The sequence below is a fragment of the Euprymna scolopes genome, chromosome 40, assembly GCF_053919585.1.
Source record: "Euprymna scolopes isolate OS-2025 chromosome 40, ASM5391958v1, whole genome shotgun sequence".
NCBI classification, from domain to species: domain Eukaryota; kingdom Metazoa; phylum Mollusca; class Cephalopoda; order Sepiida; family Sepiolidae; genus Euprymna; species Euprymna scolopes.
This window is the reverse complement of record NC_136521.1, coordinates 19,148,336-19,171,698: the sequence shown is the minus strand read 5'-3', so window position 1 is coordinate 19,171,698 and position 23,363 is coordinate 19,148,336. Positions and strand designations below refer to the sequence as shown.

Sequence of the window (23,363 nt, the reverse complement as noted above, 5' to 3'; positions counted from 1 at the left end):
TTGTTTTTATAAAATGGCTTGAATTCTAAAATATAAAATTCAAGTATTATGATTTAGTCGTGCTCTAAACAGTAAAATCTATTGTCATCAAAATCGGTGAAATGTAAGCGGTTACATATCCAAGAAAATATTGTTGTTTTTTCAGACTTTAGCAGTATTAACAAAAGAAAATGTTTTTTTTTTCAAACTTGAGTGGTACATGAAAAAGAAAATGTTTTTTCAAACTTGAGTGATACATAAAAAAGACATTTTCTTTTTCAAACTTGAGCAGTGCATACAAAAGAATTTTTTACCAAATTTGAGCAATGCATAAAACAGAAAATGTTTTTTTAAATTTAAGCGATAGAAAGATAGCGATAGATAGAAAGTGTTTTTCAACTTGAGCGAGACATAAAAACGAAAAAAAAACTTTCGAATTTCATATATATATAAAACAGAAAAAAAAAATTTTTGAAGCTTGAGCGATACATATAAAAGAAAATATATTTTCAAACTTGAGAGGGACAAACGAAAGAAAATACATTTTCAAACTTGAGAGGGACAAACGAAAGAAAATTATATTTTCAAACATGAGCGTTACAAACAAAAGAAAATATATTTTCAAACTTGAGCCGTACATACAAAAGAAAATGTTTTTTCAAACTTGTGCGGTATATGCAAAACAAATGTTTTGTTCATGCTTAAGCAGTACATACAAAAATATTCAATATTTCAATTTCGGTTGCACTACTTAGATCATATAAGTTTAATTTCTTTGATTTTATTACCAGAATCCGTTCGTATTTTGTCAAATTTGTTTCATCTTTATTATTTTCTCTTTACCGTATATTCTTCCTGTTCGTGTTTTACACCGAGACTTTCTTTTTGTCTATTTTCTATGGCAATCTACACCCGTATTAAATATTTCGTGATCGTTCTTAACACTGAATCTTCTGCTATTTTACCTACTGGGTACTAGGTCATCTTTAACCTTTATTAGAGAGTGATATCGTCACGGTAAAAATACGGCTTTTGATTAGCCACATAACTAGTTTAGAGGTAGATATTTTGTCGGTCAGCTCAGTAATCCTTTCCTTCTCTATTGGTTTCTTAATAGGCTTATCTTTTTAGTTAACCTGTTTGGAATCCAAGAGATTGAATTCTGGTAGTGGGGTCTCTTTCAAGTTCTATTTGTCTTGAAGTGATTCTACCTTGATTTCATTTTTTGTTTATTTATTTTATGATGCCGTCTACAGATCCATAGAACAGGCACCTTACTATTTCTTAGAGTAACATCAGATGGTCTCAGGTTAAAATTTCTTTATGTTCAGTCCTTTCTTTTGCATAATATCCTCACATTATTGTCTTTGTGGGACAAATTTAGATTATTTTGTTGATAACAATGATTTACACGTGGAGGGTTATTTGCCTCTCGTCCGTTTATACTCTTCCACGTATTTGCATGGTCTTGCTATTTTTCTCCGGAAGAATCTCCCCCATTGTATGTCTCTCCAGTCTTGAATCTCATGGATATCCTTTTATCTGACAGTGACTTCTCTGTTATTGATACTATATCCAACAGTATCGATAATGCATTACAACTCAATCCGTCAAGCTCTACCTTTGTCCATTGATGCTCATGACCTTAATGCTTGCCATTCTGACTGGCTTTCTCACTAATCCCGCAGATTTTGCTGGTGAAATCTGTCTTAACTTTTCTCTGTCTCATGACTTTTTTTTTTTTTTACACAGTGATCACCACTTATCAAGGCCCGGAAGCCACTCAAGGATAAGGGTTATTGCAAGTACAAATTGTCACCTTCTCTATACATCTTCCTAATAATTACGTCATCAACTATCTTTACTTGATCTTTTTCTCACTTCGGTTCCTGAATCATGTTCCGTTGCATCCATTGGGTTCTTCTGATCATGCTGTTGTTGATCTTGAGGTTTGATTTTTCTGTTGAATCTTCAATTGATCGTCCCTTCCATAAGAAGACGCTTAACTACAGGAGAGCTGATTGGGATGGGCTTCGCAGCTTTCTATGTGATTTTTCATGTGATCCTATTTTTGGTATGTCTTCGCTGTGCTAAAGAAATTACTGACGGTTTCTTGTTGGAATTGATATCGTCATTTCTTGTCAGTTCCTTTCTGTTTTAATCTGTTTGTACTTTTGTCATTGGCCATAGTAATCATTACTTCATTCAATATCGCTGCGATGATTCTGAGGTTTCTAGACAATCCTACAGAAGAATTATCAATGCGTGCAAGATAAATTTCTGAGATTAAGTCTAGCTACTTTCAAAAGAATCGTGACTCACCTCAAAATGTTGACTTACGTGATTTTCGGAGAATATATAATAGTGTCAATCATGGTGTGCTCTCCCTTCTCTTTCACGAGATAATTTCATCTTTTAAGGATAAAACTGGTCTTTTTGTTGACAATTCTTCGATCGATGATTCTGATGCTGTTTTTCCATAAAAATCTGATCAAACTCTTGATACTGTAATTATCACTCAAAAGATGGTTGCTGGAATTCTTACTGATCTTGACCAATCTTACGATCCTGATTTGATCCCTGTTGTTTTTCACAAACGTCATGCGCCTAAACTTTCTTCGATCCTCTCGAAATTATTCAATTTCTGTTTGTTTCAGTTCTGTTTCTCTTCTTGTTGTCGCTTTCATTAAAAATACTGACGATCAGTTTGACCTTACAAAATATCGTTCTGTTTGTCTTCTCTCTGTTATTAGCAAAGTTTTTGAGAGATTGGTCAACAGTAGATTGTTCATTTTCTGGAAAATCTGGTCTTCTTTAGTGATGCTCAATACCAGTGTTCCTAAGGGCTCATTTCTAGGTTTAACATTGTTTCTTCTCTATATAAATTGAATGAATATAAATTTATTCAAAAAATTAACATTTATGTTGATGAGATTACCCTCTATTCTGATAATGTTTCTTGCCCATCTTCCTCGGATCAGTTGAAATATGCAGTTGATCTGGGTTCAATTATGGATTAAGTTGGTTGGTTGGTTGGTTGGTTGGTTGGTTGGTTGGTTGGTTGGTTGGTTGGTTGTTTTTGTTTTACGGCATATCAACCCTTTTCGGGTTATTTAATGCCGAATCCAAAGATTTTGAAGAAAAATTTTTTTTAATAGAATATATTTGTTTTCACGTCGATTTCTATTTAACCAATAGTTGGGACCCTAACAGGTACTACCACTCCGGGTCAGAGTGGACCTGGGAGCAATGGTAATTAAAGAGTGGCTCCACACTCCCCAAAGCCCACAAGCTGGGGCCTCACCACTGGATATAGTTTAAGGTCATATCCAGGACCCCCATTGAGGGACTTTTACCCGGGGGGGGAGGCAGTCGGCGTATTCTAATGCCCCACCGACAGGGCCTATGGATTAAGGTAAGAAATTACTTATTTCGTTTAAGGCTCAATTATTGTCTTCAATCGCATGCGTTTCTTTTTCTTTCTGCAATTCTTATGGATGGCTCTTCTCTCGGTGCAAAATTGGCTAAAACTTTCTAAAACTTTCATTCTCGTCAAATCTTTCTTGGAGTCAAATTTATTCTCTTTAACCTTCTCATAAAATCGGTTCTTACTATCGCTCTAAACATTTTTTCACACCTGAAGCCATTCTCTATCTCTACAAAACTACTATCAGACCATGTATGGAGTACTGTTGTCATATTTGGGCTGGTGAATCTGTGTCCCATTTGAAGGTTCTCGATAAATTGCAGAAATGTCTGTAATTTGATTGGCTCATCCTTTCTTCTTCACTGCAACCTCTCTTTTACAGATGTGATGTTGCTAGTTGTTTTGTTTGTTTGTTTTTTTCAAAACTATGATGTTCCTAAAATTGTCTGATCTATTCCATTTGTTTTAGTTTCATTAACTTGAGATGTATATAATAAAGAATATGTCATAGACAAAAGAAACAAATGTGGGTGTGCTTAAGAGAAAACAATTGTTTTTTTTTTCCTTTAATGTAATCGTTATTTGAAGATACATTACACAAATCAATATTCACAGCTTCAACTCACAAACAAATAATCCATGGCTATTTTTATTTTTGAAAAGAAGACCAACGCGAAACACAAAACGATTTTTATTTGCATTTTAATTATAAAAATCAATTTCTTCTTATTTTTTTTTTTTTTTTTGAAAGTGAAACACTTATTTTTTCATTAAAACTGTTTTCGTTCATTCTTAGATGTGCCCACGCATCTCTAAAAAATGCTTTGTCTGTCGGGACGTTTCAGATTTGAATAGGAATTTCGTCGCTAAACGTGTAGATTGAATGGATACATCTCAAGTATATCCGATATCTAATTTGTCTGTTTGTATTTTTCCTTTTTCTTTTTTTTTTTTTTTTTTTGTCGTTAAGTCGAATTTCTTCTCCGTTCTTCTTTTTAACTAGTTTTTTTTTTGTAAGCTGTGGAAATTCTACTGACTTAAAGCTATCACAGTAGATGATTTTCACACCTACGTAGATAGAAGTGATAACGTCATTCAAACTATCTAGCTGTCCAAGTCCAAGCTTTCCTTGTTACCCTGCAGAAATAAATTCATTTGGAATAAACTGGTTCCCTCACTTCTTAAGCCTGCTGAGGAGAATGTCTCTTCAACCAGACAGACAAAAGATATAAGCTTACAGAAATTAGTTTCATTGCTTTTAAAGTTAGTGCTGATGAAACTGATTATTTTTATGAACATTATTTAAACTAATCTCTTAAATAGTTGACACGAACCATTAATTAACTGTCAATACAATGTAAAATTTCAGATATTGAATAGACGTATTTTATTTTCGACGTATTAAAGCATTTGTTCATCGATTGCTCAGTTGGGTTAGGGTTAACTATTTATTGTCAAATAGCATTTAACACTATCACATTCGAAATAGTATTTTGTTGCTATGTTACACTTTAGTTTTAAACAGAATCTTCGTCCGTTGTTCATGCTTGTGTATTTGATAGCACTCATGTCTTTTTCTTACATTTTAGTTTATAAGTTTCGTTGTTTTATCATTTTTAAATTGAAAGAACTTAAGTTTGAAAACATTTTCTTTCGGTACATTATTATTTTTATATTATATTATTATATTTATATTATATTATTATTTTTATATTACATTATTATTATTTTTATATTATATTATTAAATTTATTTATTATCTTCCATCATTTTGAGACTTATCATTTTTTTAATATTCTATCGTAAATATCCTTTTATTTTGTAATTACTATATATCATTATTAATTACCAACAAAATATATATACTTTGTAATAGTTACTTTTGAAAGATTTTTTTCTTATATGTAAAGAAGAGACTATCTTTGAAACTCCATGGAATAAGGAACGTTTTACCTTTATTTCGTATTCCTTGTTCTGAATAAAATATTGTAAATTCAATTCTACAATATCTTGATGCTTTCTACTTATATATATGTAAATATATATATATATATATATATATATATATATATATATATATATATATATATAACAGGCGGTCGGGTTTCAATCCTGGCTTGACGTAGTTGCCTGTCTAGCCGTACTAATGAGCTGTGAAACAGCGAAACAGTAGTGCATGTGGAGGACTATATATATATATATATATATATATATATATATATATATATATATATATATATATATATATATATATATAATTTTAGTTTAAAAATACTACAAAGATAACAACCAATATATTTACCGAGGTTTATATAAGAGTGCTCAGTAATAAATAGAGCTAGATATACTTTTTATTTATATTTAAATAAACATTTATAGATATCGCTACACAATCCTAACAATAATACGGTCAATTAGGTAAGAATAATTAAAGACCTCGTCATGCGATTTTAAAAGTCACGTGGTCTTTTAATGATGGGAACATAATTTTTAAAAAATTTAAAAAAACAAGAGCATAAAGAAGAAGAAGAAGAAGAAGAAGAAGAAGAAGAAGAAGAAGAAGAAGAAAAAGACTCTTCATGTGCATCTATCCAAAAGTTTGTGTTAATTTTCCGTCGTTCTTACGCTTGCGCGAACAGTTCAAGGCCGCTGTTGGATTTTTGGATTTATTTGCTTCCCCGCTGAGCAAATTAGGCACAAGGCCGTTTTTTAATGTGGAGATAGGGGGAGGGAAAGGGGGGACCAGCTCCCGAGAGGTGGGAAATGGGAGCTGGATTAGTAACTGTTGGTATGAAGGGTTGCCCCTTCAGTGACCAAGGTCAGATATGTGGGGTTACCCCCACATATGGTCTTTGCTAGTCATAGCTTGCAGCATCTGGTATTTATTTGCTCCCCCACCGAGCAAATTAGGCACAAGGCCGATTTTTAATGTGAGGAGTGAAGGGAGGGGGAAGGGGAAAAGGGGACCAGCTCCCGAGAGGTGGGAAATGGGAGCTGGTTAAAGGTCAGACATGTGGGGTTGCCCCCACATCTGGTCTTTGCTAGTCATAGCTTGCGGAACAGATACTACACTTTGATCTTGACGCCCGGTCCCCGGAGGGAGTTTGGGCTGTGACAGGACAGTTCAAGGCCGCTGAAACATTTGCCATGTACGTTTGTTATGAGGGAACAGGAAATGTTTTTATTGTCAGGCTACCAAGCATTATAAAGTTATTCGCCTTTTTTAATTTCTTTTATAAATATAAAAAAATTATAAATTAAAGAAAAAAGTTCCGAATGAAATTAATTTGAAATTAATATAAATTAACTTAAAATAAATTTAAATTAAAAATGTATATCTAAGAGTAATAATTGTCGTTATTTAATATTAATTTTGAGTAAAAAGCGTATATAATTTGATAATCAATAGCAATAGAATAATTAATAGAATATAAATAATTATAAGGTAAAATATATAAAACTAATGATAGACTTATAAGAGTAATAACGATAGAAGAATATAAGATATATTCATATAATAAAATAGTATAAAAATAATAATGTACTGATATAATAATATAATTCAAAGTATATACGATGTTAATAAAATAAAAAGTAAAAGTATATATATATATATATATATATATATATATATATATATATATATATATATATATATATAAAGGGATAGAAGGTAAAAACAGAAAATATTACTATATAATTATGAACCAATTTTCCATCTGAAGATGATTTAATGAATCGTATCCTACATCGAGCAATTTGATAAAATTACTTGATGGACATGAAATATCGAAATAATGCATAAAAGACTTGTTAAACACAAGCAGCCAATGTTGTTTAATATATATATATATATATATATATATATATATATATATATATATATATATATATAGTCCTCCGCATACAATGCTGTTTCGCTGTTTCACAGCTCATCAGTGCGGCTAGACAGGCAACTACGTCAAGCCAGGATTGAAACCCGACCGCCTATAATATATATATATATATATATATATATATATATATATATATATATATATATAACTACTTCATTTACTTACATAAAATTAATATACGAAAGTATAGATTTATGCGTAAACATTAAGTATTTACTTTAAAAGTGCTCAATACGTAGGTAGAGCTAGTTAGTAATTTATAAAATATATATGGCGATTAAGCTGCACTGAATATTCGGCGTTTCATCCACTCTAGGATTCCTCAGGCTTATGCGCATAAGCCTGAGGAGTCCTAGCGTGGATGAAACGCCGAATATTCAGTGTAGCTTAATCGCTATATATATATTATATATATATATATATATATATATATATATATATATATATATATATATATATATATATGAGAATAATGGAAATACTATTCCAACGAGATAGAGAGATAAAAAAGGAACAAACCAAGTTATGTGTTCATCAACGTTTCGTCTTTATTGTAAGACTTCTTACAATAAAGACGAAACGTTGATGAACACATAACTTTGTTCCTTTTTTATCTCTCTCTCTCTCTATATATATATATATATATATATATATATTTATAGTAAAAAAAATAATTATATATATATATGTATATATATATATATATATATATATATATATATATTCGTCTAAGCAAGTAATTAAAATACAGACATTTCTTAATCTTATGAGATTGTAATTTTAATAGCTAGTCATCGAAACATCGCCATGGCGCTGTCATTTTTTTACAAATGTTTTATGAATTATATATGCATATATTTCCCCAAAAGCCTTGATGGAGAGGAGACTAAAACTGACTAATACGATTTCAAATTATCTGAAATAACAGCAAGGGTAAACTTGATCCTAAACTTCCATTATATTATTTCTAATTTCTTTATATTATTCTTTTTTATATTTATATCAGATAAATATCAATAATAAATATTTCTCATATGTTATATTTCCCCTTTAGTTTTTATATATAAAATAAATTTCACAGTGCATAAGGATTATTTGATACTGGAGATATTCATAATCGTACCCTATTTCCAAAGAGGAGAGATACAACTTATGAGAAATATTTGGAATCAAGTCTCCCTTTGCTGTTATTTCAGATTATTTGAAACCATAGCAGCAAGTTTTAGTATATATAGAAATGTCTCGTGATGCGGGGTTCGAATCGTTCGACTGGTATTAATCGTGACACCCTGCACTGAAGATTTCCGAAAGGATGAAACACTAGTGTCTGTAGGTATTTAATAATTATTATAGTAAAAAAAATAATTATATATATATATATATATATATATATATATATATATATATATATATATATATATATATATATATATATATATTGATGTTTTAATCGAAAGTGTGACAGACGGATTGGTTCCCTAGATACGAGTTTGCATCAAGAAAGGGAGGATCAGTTACATGAACCAGTGAAATCGAAACGGGTGTCCCCTCTCTCTCTCTCTCTCTCTCTCTCTCTATATATATATATATATATATATATATATATATATATATATATATCTAGCTAGCTATCTAGCTAGCTAGCTAGCTAGCTCTATATCTCTTTCTTCTTTCTTTCTTTTTTCTTTACAAATTGGCAAACTGATTGAGAAGAAAAAGCAAAGTATAAATGGAACTTGATATTGTAATCTAAATGGAAAATTATATTTCTACAAGATTTGTTTGTGCAACTGTAACAATAGGAGGCAAAACAAAACCATGAACGCACACATATGCAAACACACATACAAACACACATACAAACACACACATAGATACACACATATGCACACACATACAAACACACACAGAGATACACACAGATATACACACATGTAAAATTTAGTTGGATTCTCAAAGATGTCGTCCTACGATATCAGCATAGAATATTGAATAGCGATGGTCTTTTCTTTACCGTTTTACATGTTATTACGATTAAAATATGTTGATTCTCTTCAATTCTTTGCCAAATAACTATGTCCTGCTCAGAATACTTTTAGAGGAAAAAGCAAGATACGTAAATTAAAACGGTCTCCATGTTTGGTTTCAGCTCTAAATGAAACTATCAATCGTAAATTATTAAACTTATTGCACTTTTTGCATAGTAGTAGTCGTAGTAGTCGTAGTAAACACGGCTAAAACAAGTTATTAACAGAATGATGCAAATGGGCGGAGCAGACAATTTACATATTTGATCGTGTGGACATCTTCGGTGTTCAATGTCACTCAGCATACGCAAGGTTCTATTCCAAGAGTCTGCGATCCTCCCCAGACAGAACCACATTTATAGAACTTAACAATAACACTTAACAACAAATAAAATGCGTCCATTTAATATATGAAGTTTTAGATCCACGTTTACGGTTAATCAATGGTTCGTATCGACTATTAAAGAGATTCTATTAAAAGATTTTCATAGAAATAATTAGTTCCGTGAATTCTAACTTGGAAAACGATGAAAATAATTTCTGTCAGCCTTTTGTCTTTCTGAGTGACAAGCCACTGTCCTAACGAGTGAGGGAACCGGTTTATTGGAATAATAATTATTTCTGCAGTATAAAAAGGAAATCTGGTTCAAGACATGTAGACCGTTTGAATAACTTCCTCATTAATCTTACCTCTTTATGTGCTAACGTTATCTACCGTGATAAGTTAAAGTCGATAGAATTCGCACGGTTAAAACTGGTTAAGAAAAAAAGGGCGTAACTGAACTGAGATTAAATAAACAAATTAGACAACAATGGATGTTTCTAAAGATACGTTATTACGAATTCCATTATTATTAATGCAAACAGACAATAATAACAACTCAGTTCGTAATAAAAAAAAATAATAAAAAGACATTAATGAAATACAATGAGCGTTAAAACATATATCTCCTGGATTCGGTACACCTTGCTGAAATAAAAATATGGGGAGACTCTTTCAAAACCAGAAATATACAATAGACGACGAACCGTGTATGAAAAAAAAACGAAAAACACACAATGATAGATGAGTTACTTCCCTTGGATTATCATAGCGGAAGTCGAGACTATGTAAGGCAGACATTTCAAAGTTAAATTTATTATAAAACGCTAAACGTAGGGAGGGGATGGGATCAAATAGAATTTTAAAAAATAAAACAAATTACGAGGGGAGTCTTTATCTACTGTCTGAGAATACCAACGAGAAATATATCAAAACAAAAAAATATATCTTCAGTCCAAGCAAAATGATGGTAATATGAATTCAATGAGAGATATTCACGAAGATGACTTACTGGGTTTATTTTTCTTTTCTCCTTTCCTTTTGTTTCAAGCGGTTGGTTAAAATATCTTTAATATCCGTCCCTCCGGATTAAAACACATATTCGTAAAGATCGCCGTTTATCGCTGCCGACGTTATCTCCTTTTGCTGCTGATATGGAGTTTCTTTGACGGTTTCAAGCCATTTCTTCGTTTCTCTGTCGTGGTCGAGTGGACATTTCGTACGCCCACTTGGCACGACGGCCAGGCGGTAACTGTCGTACCAAAAGGTCTCTTTTCTTTTCTCTCTCTCTCTCTCTCTCTCTCTCTCTCTCTCTCTCTCTTTTCTCTTTTCAATACATTTCTCATCCCTTCTCTTTTTTTCTTTGTTGCTTAGCGGCTAGCAAGGGTCATAAAATATGTTTCTGAGCAAATGACCCGGTCATCTCGCTAGCTGATTTTCCGCTAGCTGTTCCTCACCTCCCTCTCTCTCTCTCTCTCTCTCTCTCTCTCTCTCTCTCTCTCTCTCTCTCTCTCTCTTTAGGTTTAGCCTCGGTGATAAAATATAAAAATACAAAAAAAACGATACATTTCTCCTTGGCCTAAACTTGAATGTTCCAATTTTTATTTAAATACGTAATCCAATTTAAGGGTTACGTCACAACGTCCATTGTGGTTTGCGATGAGAATGCGATGTGACAGACACACATATGCTCACAAGTAAGCGAAGACATCTACAAAAAATAATGTTCAATTACATTAAACAATGTTTCATGATGAGATGATTTTTTCTTCCTTTGAAGATTGTAATCTTGGATATGATGCAGCCAAACCTGCTGCCAACATTGCCTTGCTTTTTATTGAAACCAACCGAGAGCTCTTTTTAGTATCCTTGTTCCCTTAAGTGCAATTGTCTGGATCTCTTTTGCACTTGGTTCACCAGGAATATTAGTTAGGTAGGACTTCAGGTTCTTCTTCATAAACCCTGTGACACCTATAATAACTGGTATGATTGATTGGAAGAACGTCATGAAGAAAGCCACTTGGTAGATTTAGTGGTGCGTATCTGGAAGTATCTGACTGTAATTGAATATTGATTAAGGAAAGGGTCGCCATCTTCCAAAGTAAAACATTAATATCTCCACTAAAATATAAATCGATTTTATTCAAAGAAAACAATTGTAACATAGAGTTGTTTGGTAGACTGACTTTTGACTGTAAAAGAATTGGTATCCTGGAGTTGCCTCTCGCTTGGCTGTTTCTAGCAAAGGGCGAAAACAGGATAGTATATCTTGTAGTAAAGAAATCTACTCGAGACCTGAATCATCTTTCGCGCCTACTTTATGAGTGGGAATCAAAGTTTTATGTCTGCGAAGAGGTTGTCTTCGTCTTTACAGTTTTATCATTTTGTTCTAGCCGAAAATGGGGCATCTTACCGGATACCAGATATATTTTTTTTTTATAAGGTGGTCACCACTTATCAAGGCCCGGAAGCCATTTGGGGATAAGGGTTATTGCGTGTACAGTGCGTTAATGTTGAGATTTGATAAAGTCTCTACTTAAGGGGGCGGTTCATCAGGGACTTGTTTATGATGGACTTGAAGACATCCAAGTTGTAGTCAGGTGGGAAACAGGCAGACGGAACAGAGTTCCACAGGCGTGCATTTCTAAGAAAGAAGCTTTGTTCATGGAATCTACATTTTGGTTTTGTCACAGATAAAGAGTGGGGAAAATTTTTAACAGTGGTTTCAGCTAGACGGGTGTTTCGCCGCTATTTCATATACTCTAACCTAGAAACTTTTTTAAAGATTCTAACTGACCTTAGAAATGCAATTGGTTCACTGGGAATAATTGCCAGACAATTCTTGATTTTTTTTTTTTTTTTTCGTGCGTCCGGTTGTTTTTATAACTACTGGAATGATGGAAATTTTCCTAAGATTCCAGTTTCTTTTCGTGTCATACAGAAGACATTGGTGTTTCGTTATCTTTTCTCTTAACTGTTTTACCAAGCATCATTGGAGACGTTATCTTCTACTAAGGTTGCTACTTTCTCCTTCTTGTCCCATATCACTATGTTAGGCTTAATTGTTCGTTTTCTAGGTATGTAGCTGTGAGAATTTCATGGTTATATTAGATGGTGAATGACTTATTTCCAACTGTTCTTTCTGGTATATGTTTCCAGAACTTGCTGCTAAATTCGATACTCAACTTTTAACAGATGGTACAGACACTGCGCGTGTGCTAAGCTTAATCACATACATAACGCAAGATATTGCGTGTATAAACAACATAGAATTTGTCGGGCAACTGATACAAATGAAATCGAAACGGGTGTTTTATCTCCCTCCCCCCCTCTCTCTCTCTCTCTCTCTCTCTCTCTCTCTTTCTCTCTATGTATACATATGTGTGTGCGTGTGTGTGCGTGTGTGTGTGTGTGTGTGTGTGTGTGAGAGAGAGAGAGAAAGAGAATTGGCAAACTTACAATTGGTTCAGAGACAGTAATAATGCAGAACTAGATATTGTAATCCATATGGAAAATTAAAACTCTAAAATGTGTTGATGAATGCGTAACGATGGGAAACAAAATACAACCACAAATATACGCACACCTATCTACTGCGTAGGACATTTTTACTTCAGGGTGGCATATTGTCATTATTTTAACGGAATTAACTAATCATAAGTCTGTAATCGACTAATACTCGTGTGAACTTATGACCTTGCGGTTTAGACTTAGGGTTAGTTGTAAGAATTTTTAATATTTATTGATATGTATTTTCATGTAGTGTTTACCTTATTCTAATGACTATCCTCCTTTTTTTTTCATTAAGAAATTATGTTTTCAATTTTTAATTGGAAAAATTATTAGTTACTTGCTAGTTTAATCATGTATATTATTTCGAATAAAATGGGTTTCAGGATTCATGAGTTATGGTAAGTTATCTCCCTTAATATTACAATTTGCTACCCTCAAGTAAAAAAGGACTCAATTTTTTTTTTTTTTTTTTTTTTTACACAGGAATCACCACTGAGATTTGGGAAAATCGTTGTGATCGGTTTTCGGCCCGAAATTTGGCTGTTAAGGGGTCAAAGTTCAGCAATTTGACCTTTGAGAACTCTACCAAACTCCTTCGACAATTTGGGATCCAAACACTTGAAAATTTAGATATAGGTTCCTTGGACATGGATCTTACTTAATAACTTGATTTGAGCCCAAAATAATAAATTTTAAGGGGTCATAATAGGGGTCAAAGTTTAAAAAATTGACAGCTTTTTTTTTCTTTTTTTCTTTTGCTCAACATACACTTCCAAATACCCGGGCAACGCCGGGCTGACAGTAGCGTCCAAAATTAACGGAACAAAATTTTAAAACCTAATATTTGTTAGAAATAACAACTGTGAAAAGCTGAAAATTTGACAACTGGTAGTCGTTATCATCCATAATAACATACTAAAATTTGAATCATGTTCAAAGGATATAAAAAGAATAATAACAATTATTTATTTTCAAAATAGGAACGTCCAAAAGTAAGGGACAAAATTGAGAAAAACAATGTAAACATCTAAAAAACAATAAAAATAAATGTACAATCAATATTTAGTAAATGAGCCCTTGCTCTCAATGACAGCTGCATATCCTCGATTACAAGAACGAATCAGTTCTTGAAAATCCTCGATACTAATTTTAGACCATTCTTTTTGAAGCTTCACCCACGTGTTAGTGGGATTTCTTTCCATAACTTTCACTCCTAAGGTCTTCCAAAGAGTTTCTATTGGATTTAAGTCAGGACTTTGCGGTGGCCAATCCATAATTTCGGAATCTTGCTCACTAAGGTAACTCATTACCACCTTTGCCTTATGACATGGGACATTATCTTGCATAAAGGTAACCCTATCGAAACCTGAATTCTGTATGATTGGCACAAGATGATCTTGAACAATGTTTTTATAGATCTACGCATTTACACGAGTTTGTTACCGGACAAGAGGCGTTGTACCTCTCTCTCTCTCTCTCTCTCTCTCTCTCTATATATATATATATATATATATATATATATATATATATATATATATATATATATATATATTAAGTAATGTGATTTATAATTTAAACATTTAAAAAAAAAAATTTTTAATTTAAAAATCAAATTTTAATTAAATTAAAAATTAGTTTCATAAGAAGGAACAACAACAAAGTCAATTATCTATATAAAACATAATTTATAAATGAAATGTATAGTCATATCGTTGCATTTGAAAAAAAATTGTTGTGGAAACGTCAACTTCGAAATAAAAATTATGCCATATTTCCCATCATTCCAAGCAATAAAACCACAGGATTTGGAACTATTTGTTAATGTAATTCAATATTTGCAAAACGAATTTATATCGCGTTCGTCTGCATAAAAATGATTTCGAATTGTTTGCTACATCATTTGATGTGAAGGTGGAAACAATATCGGAATGTTTTCAAATGTACTTAATAGAAATGCAGCGTGACGATCTATTAAGATCAAAGTTTAATTTTAACGATGTCGCATTAATGAATTTTTACGCAAGTAAAAACTATTTCAAATTAGTGACACACGCAAAAAAGATGGCATCTTTGTTTGGAAGTACCTATCAATATGTTTTCAAAATTGAGACAAACTAAAAAAGCAATTTGAGAACAAGATAGACTGATAACCACTTCGTTGATATCTTGCTCTTAGCATCTGAAACCGAATATTGAGACAGCCTCAATTAATGAGTAAAAATCACTAAGATTCCCATCAATTCTTTGCTTAACGCTACTGCGATGTATTTATAAACAAATGATTCCAAAAATGTTTTCAATTGAATAAATATTTTGGACTACTGTATTCATTTGTTATTAATAGAAATTATTTTTATGTAAATTCGACACTTGTGATTAAATGTAATTATTCAGATCTGTCAACACGTCTCAATTTTAATTATATCTTCGACCTTCAAATGAAATCTGTTATATGCCATTTTCTATAGAATTTCAGTGTACTAAAAGTATTAAACTAGGTAAAAAAGAATTACGAAGAGTTCTACTCGATCATGGCTGACGGAACGAGAGCATGTAATCCTCTGGAGACAAACAAGAAATATTTACAGTTTTATTCGTATGGTCTAGACCAGAGGTCGGCAACTCATTCGAACCTGCGAGTTGTGTTATAATGACGGGTTTCAGGCCGACGAAGGTCGTTAATACGTTTTTTTGTTTTTTTTTTACATATTTTTTTTTTACATTTTTTTTACGGATTTTTTTTTTTTTTTTTTTTGTACATATTTTTTACGTTTTTTTTTTTTTTTGTCTCATTTTTCACTTTGTGGTAATATTTGTTTATTCCAAGTTTCGTCGACTAAATAAATCCCTTGTTTCGTTGAATTAGCCATGCAAACAATAGCATCAATGAAAAGACAGTATAATAGATGGAGAGAGAGAGAGAGAGAGAGAGAGAGAGAGAGAGACGGGAGAAAATGAGAAGCGGAAGAAGAAGATACAGGGAAAAAGAAGGGGGTAACCATCTGAGAAAAGATAGAAACTACTTACATGTGCTGACGTGTGAAACAGCGTTGCTTTTGTTGGAGAATGTTTCGACAAATCCTAAATAAACATAAAATTGAAAATATAATATTCGTTGGGGCGAACTCTTTGACCGCGATCGCTAAAAATGGCACATCCGGTAGTAAGTCTCGACGCGTCTTTTTAAATTGTACAATGGAAGGAAAATATCTGTCATTCAGACTGGAAAGTTATTTCGTCTCTGTTATTCAATTCATCTGACGTTTCGATACAATGTGCGCCTTCTTCAGATGTGCAAACGTCAGGAGGAAAAAGAAAAAGCTGTTATCAGTTCGGAGGTAAAGTCACATTAGCAATGGATAAAAATTGGTGAGAGTCGAAGAAAAATAGAAAAACATTGGCAAAAAGAAGGAGAAAAGGAAAACATGTAAACGCATGTGTACATTCTTACGACCTCCTGCAGATAAATGTTTACTGAACAAAAACTACGAATAAACAGCTGCAATGATGTAAGTTTCTATGGTTCGGCTTGAATTTTGAAGCGAAATCAAGCGAAAATAATGGATACGATGTGACTATGTTTTTTATTGATAAACCATGCAAAGATTATTTTCAGACTATCAGACAACATCATTGAGATCATCGTTTAGTCTTGAAATAAGAATTGCGTTGAAAACGCAAAATCTGAGTAAGTGAGCATGCAGCAGGCACTCTCCTCCCCTACCTCATTAAAATGGCCCATTGAAAAGGAGAGTGTCGATTCATTTGGTTCTATTATCGTCGGTGGAAGAGTTGCCAGACCATTGCTGCATACAGTTTTGGGTTCTCTTAGAAAGTTCGGATGTTTCCATAGGTTTGACTCCCGGCGCATTTCCTATGAGTTGGTATGGCCAAATGACAGCGGAAGTTTGAAATCAGAACTCTCTCTCTCTCTCTCTCTCTCTCTCTCTCTCTCTCTCTCTCTCTCTCTCTCTCTCTCTCCAATTTTATTATCATTTTGTTTTTGCTGAGGATGGGGCATCCCACCTGATGTCAGACGTTCAACCACTCAGGCATTTCAACCGAGAGATCTTTTTAAGATTCTAACCATCCCCCTTAAGTACAATTGTTATATTTCTGTTGTACTTGGTCCACCGGGTATATTTGCCTGATAGTTTTTTGAAAATCTTTTTCATGGGTCTGGTGGCTCGTATAATTACTGGAATGATGAGGATTTTCCTAAGATTTTCTTAAATGGGCGATATTTCCAGACTGATGAAACTCCTCCAAAGTATTTTATTTAATATATTTTCTCTGTGGTGACTCTCGAAGCTTTGTTATGAGTGAGTATATAGCCGAAAGGCAGCAGAAGTTTGAAATCAAAGTTATCTTGATCTTGAGAGGTGCTTACCAGATTGAGGAAATGCATTATGTTTCATTATCTCAGGTTGGACTCTTTCATTTTTCTTTCAATCGAAGTTCTCAGAAATCAAAGAGCTCCCTGCCTGAGACCAACACTTGAACTCTATGTAAGATACATAGAAATGTTCCATTGAAGTTCTTTATCTAACAAACATCGAGTTAGTAGAGAACATAATTTTCCTCTCCTCAGTTAACCATTTTCATACGTTATAGTATGTCTTGCTTTTGATCTCTTGGCTTTATTGGATTCCAGAACAATAATTATTCAACTAGTCTGGTAGAGTATCTATGTTTGTGTTGTTACTTGAGGTAATATCTATTGGGAAGGTGCACCATTCCCCATAAAAGCGAGTATGGGTTAGCCATACCGAAGAGATGTTATTTGGGCTGCGAATTCTATGTTTATGAATTCTCAGGCTTTACTTGTATGAAAAAGTATCCTCATGCCAGGTTGTCCTGACAAACCCCTGAGACCTTAGACACTCGAGGATAGTGTCTTGTAGGCATTTAAGGTCTCTCTGGCATTCTGGTTAGACCAGATTGTGCACTGACATGAGGAAGAACTTTCTATTAATTCTGATTTCCTGTTACATAACTGAATTGTAACCAAACATGTAACCGTCGTCATGACAACGTTTGCACGACCTTCTTCGCTTTCCTTTTCCTTCTATCATCTCTTCTGGGAATAATCTTAGATAATCCAGTTTCAGACCTTTTGATATGCCTAAAGAGTTTTAGTGCCTTTCCTTTGATTAGTGACTGGAGTTTGAGTTATTATCTGATGAAATTTTTTGGTTGGAATGTGATCTGTTGAGTTTGCTGTCACTCATGCATCTCATGATTTTGAAATGTTTCTATTTTTAGCAGCAATGAAGTTGTCCAGTTTATTTACTCGAGACAATTAAGTATAACTGGGCGTATGTAAGTGTTCTTAATTCTAGCTTTAAAATAACACGTTACTCTTTTCGAAATCAATAATACTTTGTTTTTCTCAACGGCTGCACTTCTTGGGTTTATGGGGTGTTTAACAGCTGTTATGCCATTATTAGTGGACGATATTTTGTGTCAAATGTATGTAAAGATGTTTTACTAGTTTAATGGTATTGCTGTTGATAGTGAGAACAAGATTGATGTGTGAATCAGTTGTCATCCATTTTGTTTTTGCTGTCCTACTCCTACTGTGTATTACAATAATTTAAACAATAGTATCAATAAAACGTAGTATAATATATGGAAAGAAAGGGGAGCGGAAGAAGAAGAGAAGGGAAAAGGAGAAAAAGGAGGAAAACTAGTCGAGAAACGGTAGAAACGACTTACATGCGGTGACGTGTGAAACAAACATTGCTTTTGTTGAAGAAATGTAATCAAGGAATTTTCGAAGTTGTTTCTGAGAAAGTTTTTTTTAGTGCAGTGTCATCAGCATATTCTAGATGAAACCGATACACCAATGCAATTAAGTTCGGATATTTATTCGATATATAATAAAGTGTCAGGACCCTACAGAATTTAGAGTGATTAAATCGCTAGTACACATTTGGAAAACAACGACAGAAGAATAAAAATAAAAATTATACACGAATTTATGAAAATAAAATTGCTGCTGAAAGAGACTGTTTAGATTTCAGGGCGTTACACCATATTGTCTGCGCTGAACTCGCAGGTGTGACCCCACGAGACGTCAAGAGTAAGCTCGAATATTACTGCTGTGATGACTGGCAAATGTTGAAGTTGAGAGAAATTGAGTACACGAGAAATCGGGGCAACACAAGAACAAAGTTACCAACATTGAAAATTCTCCCCTCAAGGCGGTCGACCGCCCATACGAGATCGGACAGTATTTTACGATTAAGCAAACATAACTTGTGGGAGACTTTGACCGATCGACGAAGACGTTTACAACTCTGACACAGAGTTTGTTAAAAGTAGGTGAATTCACCAGCACTGTAACTAATAATAGTTGTATAATAAATAAACACGCTATGTCCTCCATCGAGCACTCTTTTATAATCACACGGGCTTCATTGGGTTTACATCTAAGACACCGATCTATACAACAATTATATATATATATATATATATATATATATATATATATATATATATATATATATATATATATATATATATATATATATATATATAATAAAATTATTGTGAATTATTTCACGGATTTCGGCCTTTTGGATTATTTTGGACCATCTTCCAATTACGCGATTTCCTTGGATTTTACTTGTGCGAATGGAAAATTAAATTAACTTCTTGGACTTACATTTTTGGATTTTACCGTCATTTTTTTTTTTTTTTTTTTTTTTTTTACACACAGTGATCACCACTTATCAAGGCCCGGAAGCCACTCAGGGATAAGGGTTATTGCAAGTACATTACGTTAGTGTGGAGATTTGATGAAGTGTTTACTTAAGGGGGCGGTTCATTAGGAATTTGTTAACATTGGACTTGAGCACATCCAAGTTGTAGTGAGGTGGAAAGCAGGCAGACGGAACAGAGTTCCACAGGCGTGCAGTTCTAAGAAAGAAGCTTCGTTCATGGAATCCGCGTTTTGATTTAGGCACAGATATAGAGTGGGGGAAATTTTTCACAGTGGATTCAGCTAGACGGGTGTTTTTCGTGAAAGATTGGCGAGGGGGGACCAGAGATTGGAGTTCAAACGAGCACCTGCCATGGAAATAACGATAAAACAGGGATAGGCTCGCAACGTCTCTTCTGTGGGAGAGAGGTTGCAAGGTAGAGAAAAGGGCATCCCCCACTAAGCCACAAAGTCTACTTTGTACTCTGTCAAGGCAGGATAGGCTGTTTTTAGCAGCTCCTGCCCAGATATGGCAACAGTATTCCATCCTTAGACGTACTTGGCTTTTATATAGATAGAGAATTGCATCAGTAGTGAGATATCTTCTGGAGCGGTAGAAGGATCCCACCATCTTTCCAGCGACCTTGGCAACAGACTTGATGTATGTGTTCCATTTCAGATCAGGAGTTAAGGTCAAACCCAGAAGCTTGTCAAAACCTCACCCAGACGAGAGCCATCCATCACAATTGATGCCAGATGGGGATCAGAGCGTTGATGATGTAAGGATAGGAGTTTGGTTTTGGATGCATTAAAGGTAACCAGCCACATCTTCCCCCACTGAACCACGCGCTCGAGATCAGAGGAGAAAGAATCAGAGAGAACTTTGTCATTTACAACCTTTGATGTGTTGCCGTAGATGGTCGTGTCATCAGCATAGATGTCAACGAATGATTTAAGTATGTGTTTAGGGAGGTCATTGATGTAGATCAGGAAGAGAAGTTAAAGAGGGCCTAGGATTGACCCCTGAGGGACTCCAGCATTTATATTGCAGGCCTCCGATTTTTGTCCATCTACCACTACTCTTATGCGCCTATCGGAGAGAAATGATTTAATGATTGAGAAAACATTTCCAGTTATACCATAGCTGGAAATCTTGTGAAGTAGACCCTTATGCCATACCTTGTCGAAGGCCTTTGATATGTCAAGAGCAATTGCCCTAGAAAGGAAGCCTTTATCAAGAGATTCACTAATCCTGTGGGATATAACCGTCAGCACATCTGCGGTAGATCTTGCAGAGCGGAAACCATATTGTGTGTCACTAAGAAGGTTATTCCTGCTGAGATGGTTGACTATTTCTTTATTTAATATGGATTCCAGCAACTTACTTATAACACACAGGAGACTTATTGGTCTGTACTGAGAGGGAGATGACTTATCACCTGAATTCTTAAATACAGGGCAAACTGATGAGGTCTTCCAGGGAGTCGGAAAGCACTTCTCCTTAAGGCAGTGCTTAAATAGTTTCGTAAGTATGGGAGCAAGTTCTGGTTGAAGCTTTTTTAACACTATAATTGGGATGCCATCAGGGCCAGTTGCTTTACTGGAATCTAGGTTCTTGATTAGCTTGGCGACCTCATGCACGGATATTTGTATGTTACCTAGCTTGTTCTGTGTTATAGGAGGAAATATGGGGAGTTGATGGCCTTCATGGCATAGGGTAGAATTAGCTGCAAAGTTCTTTGCAAATAGTTTGGCCTTGTCTGACGCTGACGAGATGACCTCTGGTCCATTGATAATGGTTGGGATAGAACGCACACTTTTGTTCAGGATCCTATTTGTTATTTGCCAAAACTGGTGGGATCCAAGCCGCTGATCAGCTACCTTGGATTTAACAGACTGGGCATATAGCTCTCTTGCATTTTTTATTACTCTTTTACAGTGGTTGCTGGCAGTCCTGAAAGCAGGTTTAGTCTCAGTGCATCTATTACTGGATACTTTACCTTTCACCAGACTATCCATTCACGTTAAGTCACCTTTTTCTTCACCATATTCCCTCTGCTTCACTTTTTGTTATCAAGTAAGATCTTTGACTTACTTACAGTTTCATCAAATACTTTTGTATGCAAAATCTGATCCCGCATTTTGCTAATTCCTACCCTCTGATGAGAAGGAAGGTATTTCTTCGAAACTCTGCGGATTAAGGACTATTCACTTATTATGTGTTTCCTTTTCAGATTAAGTATGTTTTTAATTCTTTCTCAAAGTGTTTTTAATATGTTTTATTAACTATTTGCTCTTATATATATATGTATATATATATGTATATATATGCATATATATATACATATATATATATATACATATGTATATATATATGTATATATATATGTGTATATATATATGTATATATATGTATATGTATATATATGTGTATATATATGTATATATATATGTATATATATATGTATATATATATATGTATATATATGTGTATATATATATGTATATATATATGTATATATATATGTATATATATATATATATATATATATATATATATATATATATATTTGTAAGACCAATCATCACTGGATTTCCATACCAGTATATCTATTGCATTACATTATATGGGGCCACAAGATATTGCACGGGATACTTTCCATCAACCGTACTTATTAACTCATTTCACCTGACAACTCAAATCTACATAATTGACTGATTATTTATCAAATAATGTTTAGCAATTCCAGACACTTGATGCTCCTCACGTGCCCGACGACCCGTTTTTGCTTCGCTTTGTTTTTGTTTTTAACTAAATGGTCAACGCCCAGAGTCTACTCGACAAAAATAATTAAAGTGATCGTCCATTTGATGATGAACAACACTATGAGATAATTGAAAACGATCATTGGAAATCATTTTCTGATGAAAATTTATTTGAAATAAGCCAAATTAAAAACATGTGCATACGTCATCATTCATAGCGTTTCACTCCATCTTTAAGTCCATCGTTGGGTAATGTCCGACGCATCCCTCAAGTCCACATCGGAGCATGCCTCGCTTAGGAGACAGTATGTGCGGATGTATGCGATAGTCTGCACGTCGATGCCGCAGGGACATCAAGTGTCCTGCACATAGCCCCTCTTGTGCATATTGTTTCGCATTTTAGCAACCTTCGCTCAGGTCCGATTGAGTGTTTCCCACTCATTCCTGGAGAGTTCAGAGCCTGCTCGGAAGTCTTCTTTTGGTGCCGAAAGAGCTTCGTTGTTGTTGTTGTTGTCTTGGACTAATTCATTCCACCATGCAGGCGGAAGGGCACTGGTGTTTTTCATCTGAGGCCTGTGACAGTGACAAAGCTCTTGCGGGATGGTAATCGCTGCGGCACTTCGATTACTTTGAAGTCATTTGATTGGCTTTCAAGGCATATTTCCTCCGCATAGATAAACCTGCAGACGTTACGGAATGTCGGTATGTTATTTGTATAGATGCTGAA

The 23,363-nt window shown here is 34.0% G+C and overlaps 1 protein-coding gene across 2 annotated transcripts in view; it reads right to left on the bottom strand.

The window, feature by feature from the left end:
* LOC145265412 (uncharacterized) overlaps positions 1-16,521 on the bottom strand; it is a 305,510-nt gene extending 288,989 nt beyond the window's left edge. For both annotated transcript variants that reach the window (XM_080121241.1, XM_080121244.1), the window contains exon 1: positions 16,192-16,521. The gene's annotated coding sequence lies outside the window, so the exon portion shown is untranslated. The remainder of the gene's footprint in view (positions 1-16,191) is intronic.
* Positions 16,522-23,363: the final 6,842 nt, after the last annotated feature.